Consider the following 11,970-nt stretch of genomic DNA (forward strand, 5'->3'; position numbering starts at 1 on the left):
AAGATTACTAAGCTTGGTAAAAGATTTGCAAAAGCAGTAAACTTAAGGGAACGTCATAAGAATATCTAGTGGAAGTTTAATATATTTTGATGATTACGTAATGTCCTGTCTATAATATCTTTTAAGCTCCTAAACCTATTCCTAAACCCAGGGAAGCCTGACTAGCAGTTGTGCCTACAAAAGTCTCACCTTCAAGCTCAGGTCCATATTTAACTAGGGCCAATTTATATTCTAAGTAGGGGATATATATATATATCCCATATATATATATATATATATATATATATATATATATATATATATATATAGTCCTGTATCTCAGAATTGTCATTCTTATGACTTTAATGCCTTGGGACTAGATACCTGCCTTTTGTCTCATCTGAGGCTCTGTACACCTACCCTGACCCTAATCATCCTGCCTTTGTTTTTCTTCATATTTGGATCTAAGTGGTAGTATCCCTCTTTGGTTTCCTAAAAGTTCCTTTGATTCTCAGACCTTGGATAAATTCATGCTTACTGGGCTTTTCTTTCATCATCTCTTCCATTACTGTCTGGGTTGAAATGATAGATCTCAAAATCTGGACCAACTTACATCACTGTACTCAATTTAGTTGGGTCCATTCCCCTAAAGAGATTTTCTTGTTCAGGATCATCTTTACATGCTCATTATTCACAGATGAAAAGCTCCTGGACATAGACTTTGTTTTGATCCATAGATTTTCCTGGCCCTTCCCATTATGGTATATTTTCTAGCTATTCATTCCAATTAAGATAAATAATTTTCCGGAAAATTCTATTTCATTTTGAGCTTCTAGAATTAGTAAATAGGTATACATTAAATAATGACTTTTATTATATAATCTAGCATTAGAAATTTACCACACGGAAAGAATAGAATGCTTACCATCATTTTATCACACTTATTAGTTTCCCCAGTAGGATGGCACATTGTGGCATTTGACTCTGAAATGCCCTCATAAAAAATTGTAGTCAGGTGAAATACTTCCTTACCCAGCAAAGAAAAGCCTAAATGATGTACCACACAGCATTTTATTAAACACTAATTTTTTGCTCTCATGAGGACGCAGCATTAGCTTTCAATTAATTATATCCTTAATCTAATCCCCAGAATGTGCTCATTTCAACATATATTTATGTTTGTCTGGCTGTTTGTGTTATATCATTAAATGTATCATCTTTATATGTATCTTTCTAAAAATCACAAAAACTAAATAGTTCCAAAACCTGAATGTTGATCTAGTTCTGTATTTTTCTAGTCTACACATAAGTGACAGAAAAACCAAAAAGTAGCCATTTACCTAATTATCTGGACTGGGGGACTTCTTATCCATCATGTGTCAAAGTAATAATTTCAGTTACATCAGTTTGAATTTCCAAGAGAAATAATAAGGCACTTTGTTTTTCTTCTTACTGTTTACAACACAGATATCTAGCAGGCAAACTATGCTCATGCATTCATTTGATTTTATATTTGCTATCATGCATATTGGCATTCACCCATGAAACAAATAGTGGATACCTGATAAATATCAGGACAATGTTAAATACTGCTTATAATATTCCAACAATAGATCTTGAACCCTAAAAGTCAGTACTCTGTCTCACTGCTAAAAAAAGAAATGCCAAAAGAAAATGTTTCTTCTCCCACCATTTGGTGATAGACTCACAATTCCTTACTTTTAGTATGGCTGATCTAAGGAAATCAATACGTGTTCCATTGTCATGACTCAGATTCACAACACAAGTCTCACACATGAAAAATTGTGACGCATACAGATTTCAAAATTAATTTGTTAAAAAATTAGGCATGAGAGGTCCCAAATAAAAGTTCAGATCAGTTTGTTAGCTTTCTCAACATTTACTATTCCTAACCCATTAACAAGATATTTTAAATGTGATTGAAGAGCTCACAATTAATTTTATGTTAAATGCTCACAGATGATTAAGGAATATAATAAATGCATAAACTTCATTTTGCCTCCTTGGAATGACTGAAATGAGATACAATCATCTGGGACATTATCCTCCTCTGATATAGCCAATAAGGGGTGCCCCAGATGTAGGTATAGGGCATTCTCAGGAATTTCTCTCTGGATTCACCAGGAATGGGTGTCACACAGGACCTGACTTCTTTTGCTTCCTCTCCCTTTAAATTTTAGGTTTGCTTCAGGTAAAACACTTAGTAGGGAGAGGCTGAAAATAAAAACTAAAATAAGGATTGAGATTATCTATGAACATAAGTTTTGCTTTTTGCCATGACCACAAATAATAAAGAGGATATTTTAAAGGTTAATAATTAAAGGCAACTCCACCCCGTTTCCCTTTTGTAAACAGGGAAAACAGGCAGTAAGATGGTGCAGGCTGCAATACTGTGGTTCTGAAGGAATGAGTGTGCTAACGTGGCCTCCTCCCTCTTGGAACCAAAACTATATCATTTGGAAAACCTTTATTCATTATGCAGAAGCTAAGAGACACACAATATTCCAGCTGGTTTCTGAGACTAATGTCACTAACAGCCACGTCACCTTCTCTCCCTCTCTTTTTCTCTCATTCCTCTTTTTGTTTTTCTTTCTTCCCTCATTTATTTCCTTCCTTCCAACTATCCCTCCTCCCTCCTTTCCTTCCTTCCTTCCTTCCTTCCTTCCTTCCTTCCTTCCTTCCTTCCTAGCTTCTTTCGTTCCTTCATCCCTTTCTTCCTTCCAGAGAAGTGAGTTTCTCATTTCCCATTATTCTTCATTTCCATACCTTGTGCTTAGAAAACATTTTTTTTTCTCTTTAATGATGGCAACCAAACTTTTTTGGAGGTGTTCAAGGATTGGACTTTTTTTTTCCTCCCCCATCAACTTGCTTTGGTGCAGTTAAATTAAAGGTTACTAAATCCTTTCAGAAGGGCTGTTGCCACTTTTCTAGATTTGCCCCTTTGCAGCAAGAACCAAGAGATATGCAGTACAGAAGCAGCATGCTCAGGTCCCCCTGAGGAAAGGGGACCGCCAAGAGCAAAGCAGCTTGCTCTGGCCAACCAAAATGAACTACCTCTGGTTTCTAGGTGGGACCCCATCCTCAGTGGGAGGAGAAAATGAGAATATGACATAGAACGATTGGTCAGAAATGAGGAAAAACTTCCCATAGTTTTAAGACTATGTGTTTATGTGTATTGAGGGGAAATAACTTTTAGAAGGAGAATGGCGTTTTAAAAGAAATAAAATTAAATTCTGGCTACAAGGGAATAAAAAAATCCCATAAATTTATAACTGAAAGTGTTTCTCAGACCTACAACTACTCATGAGTTTTTAGTCTTCTTAAAAACATCCCTAGTAATAAAGAGAAAAACATCATGAGTGTCAAATTTCTGTTGCACAGCTGATGCTAGTCCGCCTGCCTGGAAACACAAAGAGTAGTGACATATGATTTCAATTAAGTTCACAGTTCTACAAAATAGCCTTTCTACAAAATGGGAAAAGAGCTATAATAGGTACCCATGTTACTAAAGACCCCTTGGATTATCCTTGGGAATTTTAGTGCATTGTTCCTGACAGATTTCCAGTAATAAGACAGTCACATTCCCAAATCCTTAACAAAACCTAACTTGGAACAATATATAACTAAGGAAGGAAGGAAGGAAGGAAGGAAGGAAGGAAGGAAGGAAGGAAGGAAGGAAGGAGGGAGGGAGGGAGGGAGGGAGGGAGGAAGGAAGGAAGGAAGGAAGGAAGGAAGGAAGGAAGGAAGGAAGGAAGGAGGGTAGGAGGGAAGGAAAGAAGGAAGGAAGGAAAGAAGAAAGAAATGACAGTAGTCACATGACTCAATAAGAAATAAAATGTTGCATGATTGAGTCTAGAAACTTCCTCCATTTTCTAGGCTCTGCCCTGTGGAGAATGCTCATCTCAATATTATTATTATTTTTTTTATTCTCAAAGGAACTTTGTGAGAATTTGTTGAAGAGCACCTCAAAAACATGTTGAAAACCACATAAAAGTATATTTCAAAACAATATGCCCCACATACCAAAATTACGTCAGCTCTTGATTTCTTTTGTACTTCTCAACTACCATTCTCTTCTTTGTCTCTAGTTCCATGGAGAAAAAATAAAACCAGAAAATTTCCTTTCTGGTTAGACCCATAATCACACGCTAGAAGTTATAAGTAGTCACACAACTAGAAAGTACTTAACAAAAATCATTTGCCTTGGGGCAACTGGGTGGCTCAATTGGTAAAGCATCCGACTCTTGATCTCAGCTCACTTCATGATCTCACGGTTTTTGAGTTCAAGTCACACATCAGGCTCTGTGCTTACAGCATGGAGCCTGCTTGGAATTCTCTCTCCCTCTCTCTGCCCCTCCCCCACTAGTGCACTTGCTCTCTCTTTCTCTCTCTCAAAATAAATAAACTTTAAAAATTTTTTAAAAATCATTTGCCTCAATTCCATACAGAAATAGTCTTTACTGATTAATGTTATAGTTTAATAATTATGTTTAAATAGAGTTCACAAAGAGAAAAATGACTCACTAACTTGATAATATAACTTGGTTATTATTCACTAGTGTCCTTTATGCAGGAAAACATTAAACTGATCTTTCTCAGAGTTGAAAGTATTAAGCACATGGACTAAAAAAGAACCTTTCCTCCAGAAACATTTTGAGCATTGGCATTAAAATATTCAGATAGCTTTGATCTTCTGACCATTATAGTCAAGCCTAACAAAACTCTCAATTCTAACAAGAAGTTTTCCAATACTTGGGGACAAAACAGCTGCTATGTTTATGCCTTCTGCTTTGTCTTTCTGCATAATTATCTAACACTGAAAATATATGTAAAGAATGTGTTCTGGAGTCACACTTGCTCTAATCTAAATGCCAAGGCCTCTGTAGGACAGCTAGGCATATGAACAGAGCTATAATAAGAAATGCCTACAATTATACTCAGTGGGAATGATGCCATGCTACACAAAGCCAAGGAAGTTATGTCTCTAGTCACTAACTTGCAGATGAATATTTTATACAACCAGATGAAGAGTTGTGACAATGAGGGAAAGTGTGTGATTTCCTCCTGGAAAAAGAGAGTTCCAAATCTAGAAGAGAAGTTGGAGATCATCTGGCACAATATCCTCATTTTACAGATGAGGAGACTAAGGCCCAGAGAATTCACTTTTCTTTTCTAAGGCTTCCCAACTACTTAGGGAGCCAAAGCAAACTGGGACAAGCAAAAACAAACAGGATTTTAAATAAGAATTCTTTCAGAAGTGTAACGGCTGTCCCAGCAAGCAGCATGGGTTATGTTTTTTTTTTAATTTTTATTTAACTTATTTTTTAAATTTACATCTAAGTTAGTTAGCATATGGTGCAACAATGACTTCAGGAGTAGATTCCTTAATGCCCCTTACCCATTTACCCTATCCCCCTTCCTACAACCCCTCCAGTAACCCTCTGTTTGTCCTCCATATTTAAGAGTCTCATGTTTTTGTCCCCCTCCCTGTTTTTATGTTATTTTTACTTCCCTTCCCTTATGTATCTGTTTTGTATCTTAAAGTCCTCATATGAGTGAAGTCATATGATATTTGTCTTTCTCTGACTTACTAATTTCACCTAGCATAATACCCTCTAGTTCCATCAATGTAGTTGCGAATGGCAAGATTTCATTCTTTTTGACTGCTGAGTAATACTCCATTGTATGTATATACCAAACCTTCCTTATCCATTCATCCATTGATGGACATTTGGACTCTTTCCGTACTTTGGCTATTGTTGATCGTGCTGCTATAAACATTGGGATGCATGTGCCCCTTCTAAACAGCATCCCTGTATCCCTTGGATAAATACTTAGTAGTGCAATTGCTGGGTCATAGGGTAGTTCTATTTTTAATTGTTTGAGGAACCTCCATACTGTTTTCCAGAGTAGCTGCACCAGTTTGCATTCCCACCAGCTGTTCAAAAGAGAACTCTTTCTCCACATCCTCACCAACATGTTGTTGCCTGAGTTGTTAATGTTAGCCATTCTGACAGGTGTGAGGTGGTATCTCATTGTGGTTTTGATTTGTATTTCCCTAATGATGAGTGATGTTGAGTATTTTTTCATGTATCAGTTGGCCACCTGGATGTCTTCTTTGGAGAAGTGTCTGTTCATGTCTTTTGCCTGTTTCTTCACTGCATTATTTGTTTTTTGGGTGTTGAGTTTGTTAAGTTCTTTATAGATTTTGGATACTAACCCTTTATCTGATATGTCATTTGCAAATATCTTCTCCCATTCTGTTGGTTGCCTTTTAGTTTTGCTGATTGTTTCCTTCACTGTGCAGAAGATTTTTATTTTGATGAGGCCCAATAGGTCATTTTTGCTTTTGTTTCCCTTGCCTCCAGAGATGTGTTGAATAAGAAGTTGCTGCGGCCAAGGTCAAAGAGTTTTTGCCTGCATTCTCCTCGAGTATTCTGATGGCTTCCTGTCTTACCTTTAGGTCTTTCATCCATTTTGAGTTTATTTTTGTGTATTGTATAAGAAAGTGATCCAGGTTCATTTTTATTCATGTTGTTGTCCAGTTTTCCCAGCATCACTTGCTGAAGAGACTGTCTTTATTCCACTGAACATTCTTTCCTGCATTGTCAAAGATTAGTTGGCCATATGTTTGTTGGTCCATTTCTGGGTTCTATATTCTGTTTCATTGATCTGAGTGGTCTGTTTTTGTGCCAGTACCATACTGTCTTGATGATTACAGCTTTCTAACACAGCTTAAGTCCAGGATTGTGATGCTTCCTGCTTTGGTTCTCTTTTTCAAGATTGCTTTGGCTATTTGGGGTATGTTATGGTTCCACACAGATTTTAGGATTATTTGTTCTAGCTCTGTGAAGAATGCTGGTGTTATTTTGATAGGGATTGCATGGAATATGTAGATTGCTTTGGGTAGGTAGTATTGACATTTTAACAATATTTGTTCTTCCTATCCAGGAGCATGGAATCTTTTTCCATTTTTTTTTTTTTGTGTGTCTTCTTCAATTTCTTTCATAAGCTTTCTATAGTTTTCAGTGTATAGATTTTTCACCTCTTTGGTTAGATTTATTCCTAGGTATTTTATGGGTTTTGGTGCAATTGTAAATAGGATCTATTCCTTGATTTCTCTTTCTGTTGCTTCATTGTTGGTGTATAGGAATGCAACCGATTTCTGTGTATTGATTTCATATCCTGCCCCTTTGCTAAATTCATGGATCAGTTCTAGCAGGTTTTTTGGTGGAATCTTTTGGATTTTCCCTATAGAGTACCATGTCATCTGCGAAGAGTGAAACTTTGACCTCCTCCTAGCTGATTTGGGGTTATGTTTTAACCTTTCCCATAAGAGCTGAGCTTCTAGGAAAATGTGGTTTGTCTCCTTCAGCACTAAATAGACTTTCAAGCCCAAATCTCACTAGTTTATCAGGGCCAAATTGGTCTCATAAAATTTTAAAAATTTTAGAGGTCAAAGCGCTTTGTGGAACATTTTGCCAAAAGCCTTAATTTATACTGGGAAAACTGAGACCCTAGAGAATAAACACATTGCCCAGAATAGGAGTAGAACCTATAGATACAGATGCAAGATATGCCTTTTCCACTGTTGAGGCAGAGATGGTAATATTCGAAGGCATCAGGTAAGGCCCCTTTAAGAAGATGCCACTTCAGGAAGGACTTGAAGGAGAGGGAGAGAGCTATGTGGGTATCAAAGAAAGACTTTTTTTAGGTGGAGGCATTTTCCAGGAACAGAAAGTAAGCCAGTGTGGCTGAAGCTGTATGGACCAGGTAGAGAGTGGTTGGAAATAAGGTCAGACAGGTATTAAAAGGCCAGATAATGGAGAGCCTTGACAACAATTTTAAGGACCTTTGCATTTACTCTGATTGAAATGAAGAGATACTTGAGAGCAGAGGAGTGGTATACTATATCTCTACGTTTAAAGGATCAGCCTAGTGGCTTTATTCAGAATATACTGCAGGGGACAAAGATTGCGGGGGAGAAACCACTAGGAGGGTCTTCCAGTAAATCCAGGCAAGAAATGGCAGAGGCTCAGATCTGGCTGGTAGAATGAGGTGGTAAGAAATGGCCAGATTCCTGTGCATTCTGAAACCTGGCAGACTGAGTATAAGGGAAAGGGCAAGGGCAAGTGTAACTCCCAAGTTTCTGGCCTGAACAACTGGACAGATGAAGTTGTCATTAACTGAGGTGAGAAAGGCTATGAGGGGCACATGGGGAAGATCAGGGGTCCCCTTTGGGAGAGATGAAGTTTATATATCTGTTACCCATCAAGTAAATGTGTTAAGTGTGCTGGTAGACATACAAGTCTGGAGTACAGGAGAAAGTCCAGGCCAGAAAATTTGGGAACTGTCAGTATATATTCAACACAGGTGGTATTCAAAACATTTTTCTTAAGCTAAATAAATATAAAAACAGTTTGTCATGTATGAGTTGCATTTAAGTGTACTTCACTGTCTGTTTGAAAAAAAAACTGACAAGAATGTAATGAAAGAATGAGTCAAATCTTACTAAATTTTAGGCACACTTTGTGATTATATTTCTTTGTGATTCTAAATATTAGGAAACTTTGATCTTTCCTGATAAAAATACAATCAGTGAGCAAGATACCATAGGGTTGCCTTCTTATGATTTAACTCATTTCCTTGTACATATACATTAGCTTGGTTTTATTATTATAGTTATTATATCAAAGATGACCTCATTCTGAGTTCCTACATAAAATAATTTTTTAGTTTGACATCTAATGATGGTTTTCTTCACTTTTCATGACTTGAGAAAATGAAGAAACATACTCTGGGTTATTCAGAGATGAGACCCTGGCTGCCTTACCAACCACTGACAAGGTTTGATTTACTCTAAGTAACATCTTGCCTTTTCCCTAAGAGAGCACTTCAGAAAATAGACAAAAGATATGTTTCATGAGTATGTAATACCCATTAGCAAACAATTTAAGGATCAATTAATTAGTCATTAAGCTTTCCCTGTTAAGTGTTTTGGCTTATATCTCTATGGTAAACCCACTAATGAAAGTCACATATGCTGAAATTTCATTTCCCTAGAGAGAGTACATATTAAATTGTTTAAATTAGCCCTCTCTAAATATATTTAAATCCCTCACATCTAGAATATTTTAAATAAAACTTCCCACCTAGATTTAGGAATCTCTTCTTTAAAAGAAAAAAAGTGAGATGAGTCTTATTAATATCTATTCCTAGAGGGAAAATCTTCATATTGATTTTCTTTTAAACTGAGAAAATAATGAATTATTAGAATGCTGTTGAAGAAGATATTTAATGTGCAAAGAATCTTTGGGGGCAAAATAAACAGAGGTAAGTTATTTCCACTGCTAGACTTTTAAGAGTAAAATTTTGTGCTAAGGCAAGATTGATTGACTTATCTGTTTTCTCTGCAAATTCTTACCTCCCCCACAAAAAACATACTTGGGATATATTTAAAGGAGATGGGAAACTGTAAAACAATATTAAAGGAAACTCAAGTGGAGGCAGCTGTTGGATTTATTTTGTTTTGGCAGTGTAGAAAGGTAACTAAAAACAGAGAGGCATATGGAAGGGGGGAAGAAACCCAAAATTCACAAAAGGCATAAGCCATCTAAATATCCAAAATACACACAAAGAAATCAAAACACTTTATGCACAGACCATCATCAGCGAATAAACAGTCTGTACATGACATGTGTTCCCCTTTTCTACTCTTATTGTGAGAGTGTCAACTGTCGTGCATTAGGCATTCATCAGCAAATGTGTATAAGCACCTCGTCTACCCCTGCACCACGCTGGGCACTGAGGACACAGCAGGGAATGAGCTCACAGAGCTTTCATTGTACCAGCAAAGATAAAGAGTAGAGCAGATAGCCAAAGTAGGATGAGTACTTATAAAGGGGAATCTTGGGCTCCCCTTCTTACCACTCTCTTACTACCGTTGCCTTCGTAAGTGACTCTCCTTCTAGTATCCACCATTCCCCCCTCTGCCTAGTAATTACCATCTGATCATTTAAGGGAGTTCAGAACCTGACTACTCAGGTTCATGAAGGTAATCTCTTCATCTCCTGGATACTAATTGGCATAAACTGCTAATATAAATATTTCACTTCAGCTCACACATACCTATCCCCTTCTCTGTGTAAGCCATTGGAAGGCCCAGAAACAATAAACCTTGTTCTCTGCTCTTATGAAGTTGACCCTCCTGAGCAGGAATAAGTATGAACATGAGTAACTCTAACTCAAGGCACCATATGATAAAGCATCCAAAGTCATGCTTAAATGAAATTGTTTGGAGGGGCCAAGGTGAAGAAAGGAAACATACCACTGAAATAAAAAAAGACGACCCCGCTAAAGAATGATATCTGAGATGGACCACAAACAATGCTTAGAATCTCAATAGGCAGAGAAGATAGAAGACAGTCCAATCTAAAGAAAAAAGATAGCAAAATCACAGAAAGGGAAAATAGTATGAGAAGGGATGGCGAGTGGTCCGGAAGAGCTGGGGCATGGAAAAAACACATCACTTAGTCCGTGTTTATGTTTGTTCACCTGTGTGTTTGTGGAGGAGTGTTTGTTGTGTATTTCTTGCATATTGATACTGCCATCACATTCTCAGAAGTTTTAAGTATCAAAGTACTAGCCTCGGACTCAGGGAACCTAGCATCCAACATTAGTGACTGTGTGACCATGAATAAGTCATATTGTCTTTCTGATGTCAGGTTTCCTCTCCTGTGAAAAGGAGAAAACAATTTTATCTTAAAGAAAAGTCTGGGGTGCAATAGGACAGTACCTCTGAAAATATCCCACATTGTCATGGTTGTGGAAACGCTTAGGGTCTTTCCTGATACTTAACAAGTCCTCATAAAGGGTTTTGCTGTTTCATAAGTCAATACAACTACAGCCACAGTCTTTATTTAATTTAAAGTTATCAGTTTTATTTGACAGTTTCACCAGAGATCACTCTGTCACACCAAATTGAACCCACCATTACTCTTCCAAAAATATTTAGTCTTCACAAAATAATGACACTGTTATCAACATCATCTGTAATACTTAACTGTATTTTAATTTTGGGTTTGGGATTTCTGTTAGAGAGAGATGGTATATCACTTTTATTAAAAAAAAATCACAGCATCTAACATGGCTATTATCACTTTCTGCAGGAATATTACAGTTTATGAAAGTTCAGGATACCACTATAAATTCTTAAAATTAAGGAGGAGAAAAAGAAGTGCAGAGGAGATAAAGGAATAGTTAAGAGGTGATGCTCTTTCATTTCCTCTGTGTCTGGAAGACATCTCCTAGAAAATACACATGAAGTTCAAAAATTGAGATAAGAAAATTACTGTTTTACACCCACATGTAAATGAAAACTTAAAATCCGGATTTAATAAAGACTCTATTTCTGAAATATCAAATTAAAAAGTTTGGGTTTTTTCCCCTAGAGTGGCATTTTGGTGTATAAAACTTATCAGGAACTCACAACTGCTTAAGAGAGTGGTACATATTAGATTGTCTCTGTGACCTTCTATCATTACAAAATGCAAACCAGTTTTCTTTGAATATCATATTCAAATATCATTTTAATTTTATATAATTCTAATGCTCCCTTGTGTCTGTCAAAGATATTACTAAAATGTACTCAATTTTCTTTTTTGAGTATTCCATTGAAAAAGAAGTCCTACATCTCATTGAAATAAATGGTATTTAGTATGTACCATGCTTTCAAAAAAACTGTGCTAATACTATTTGGTATGAGCAAATAAAAGTGTCACCTCCAAAAAGTACTCAGCCGCTCACATATGAAGTAAGGACAACCTTGTCACAGACTTGCAGTGACATTTAATGTGATGGGTAAAAAATCCACTTTAGGTAGCAGAGTGTGGGATATCATGAAGACAGCAGTGGTTTGAAAGCTAGAGAATGTGAGCAAGTCATTGAACTTCTCTGGACTTTGTTCTCCTC

The sequence above is a fragment of the Panthera tigris genome, chromosome A2 (genome assembly GCF_018350195.1).
Source record: "Panthera tigris isolate Pti1 chromosome A2, P.tigris_Pti1_mat1.1, whole genome shotgun sequence".
NCBI lineage: Eukaryota > Metazoa > Chordata > Mammalia > Carnivora > Felidae > Panthera > Panthera tigris.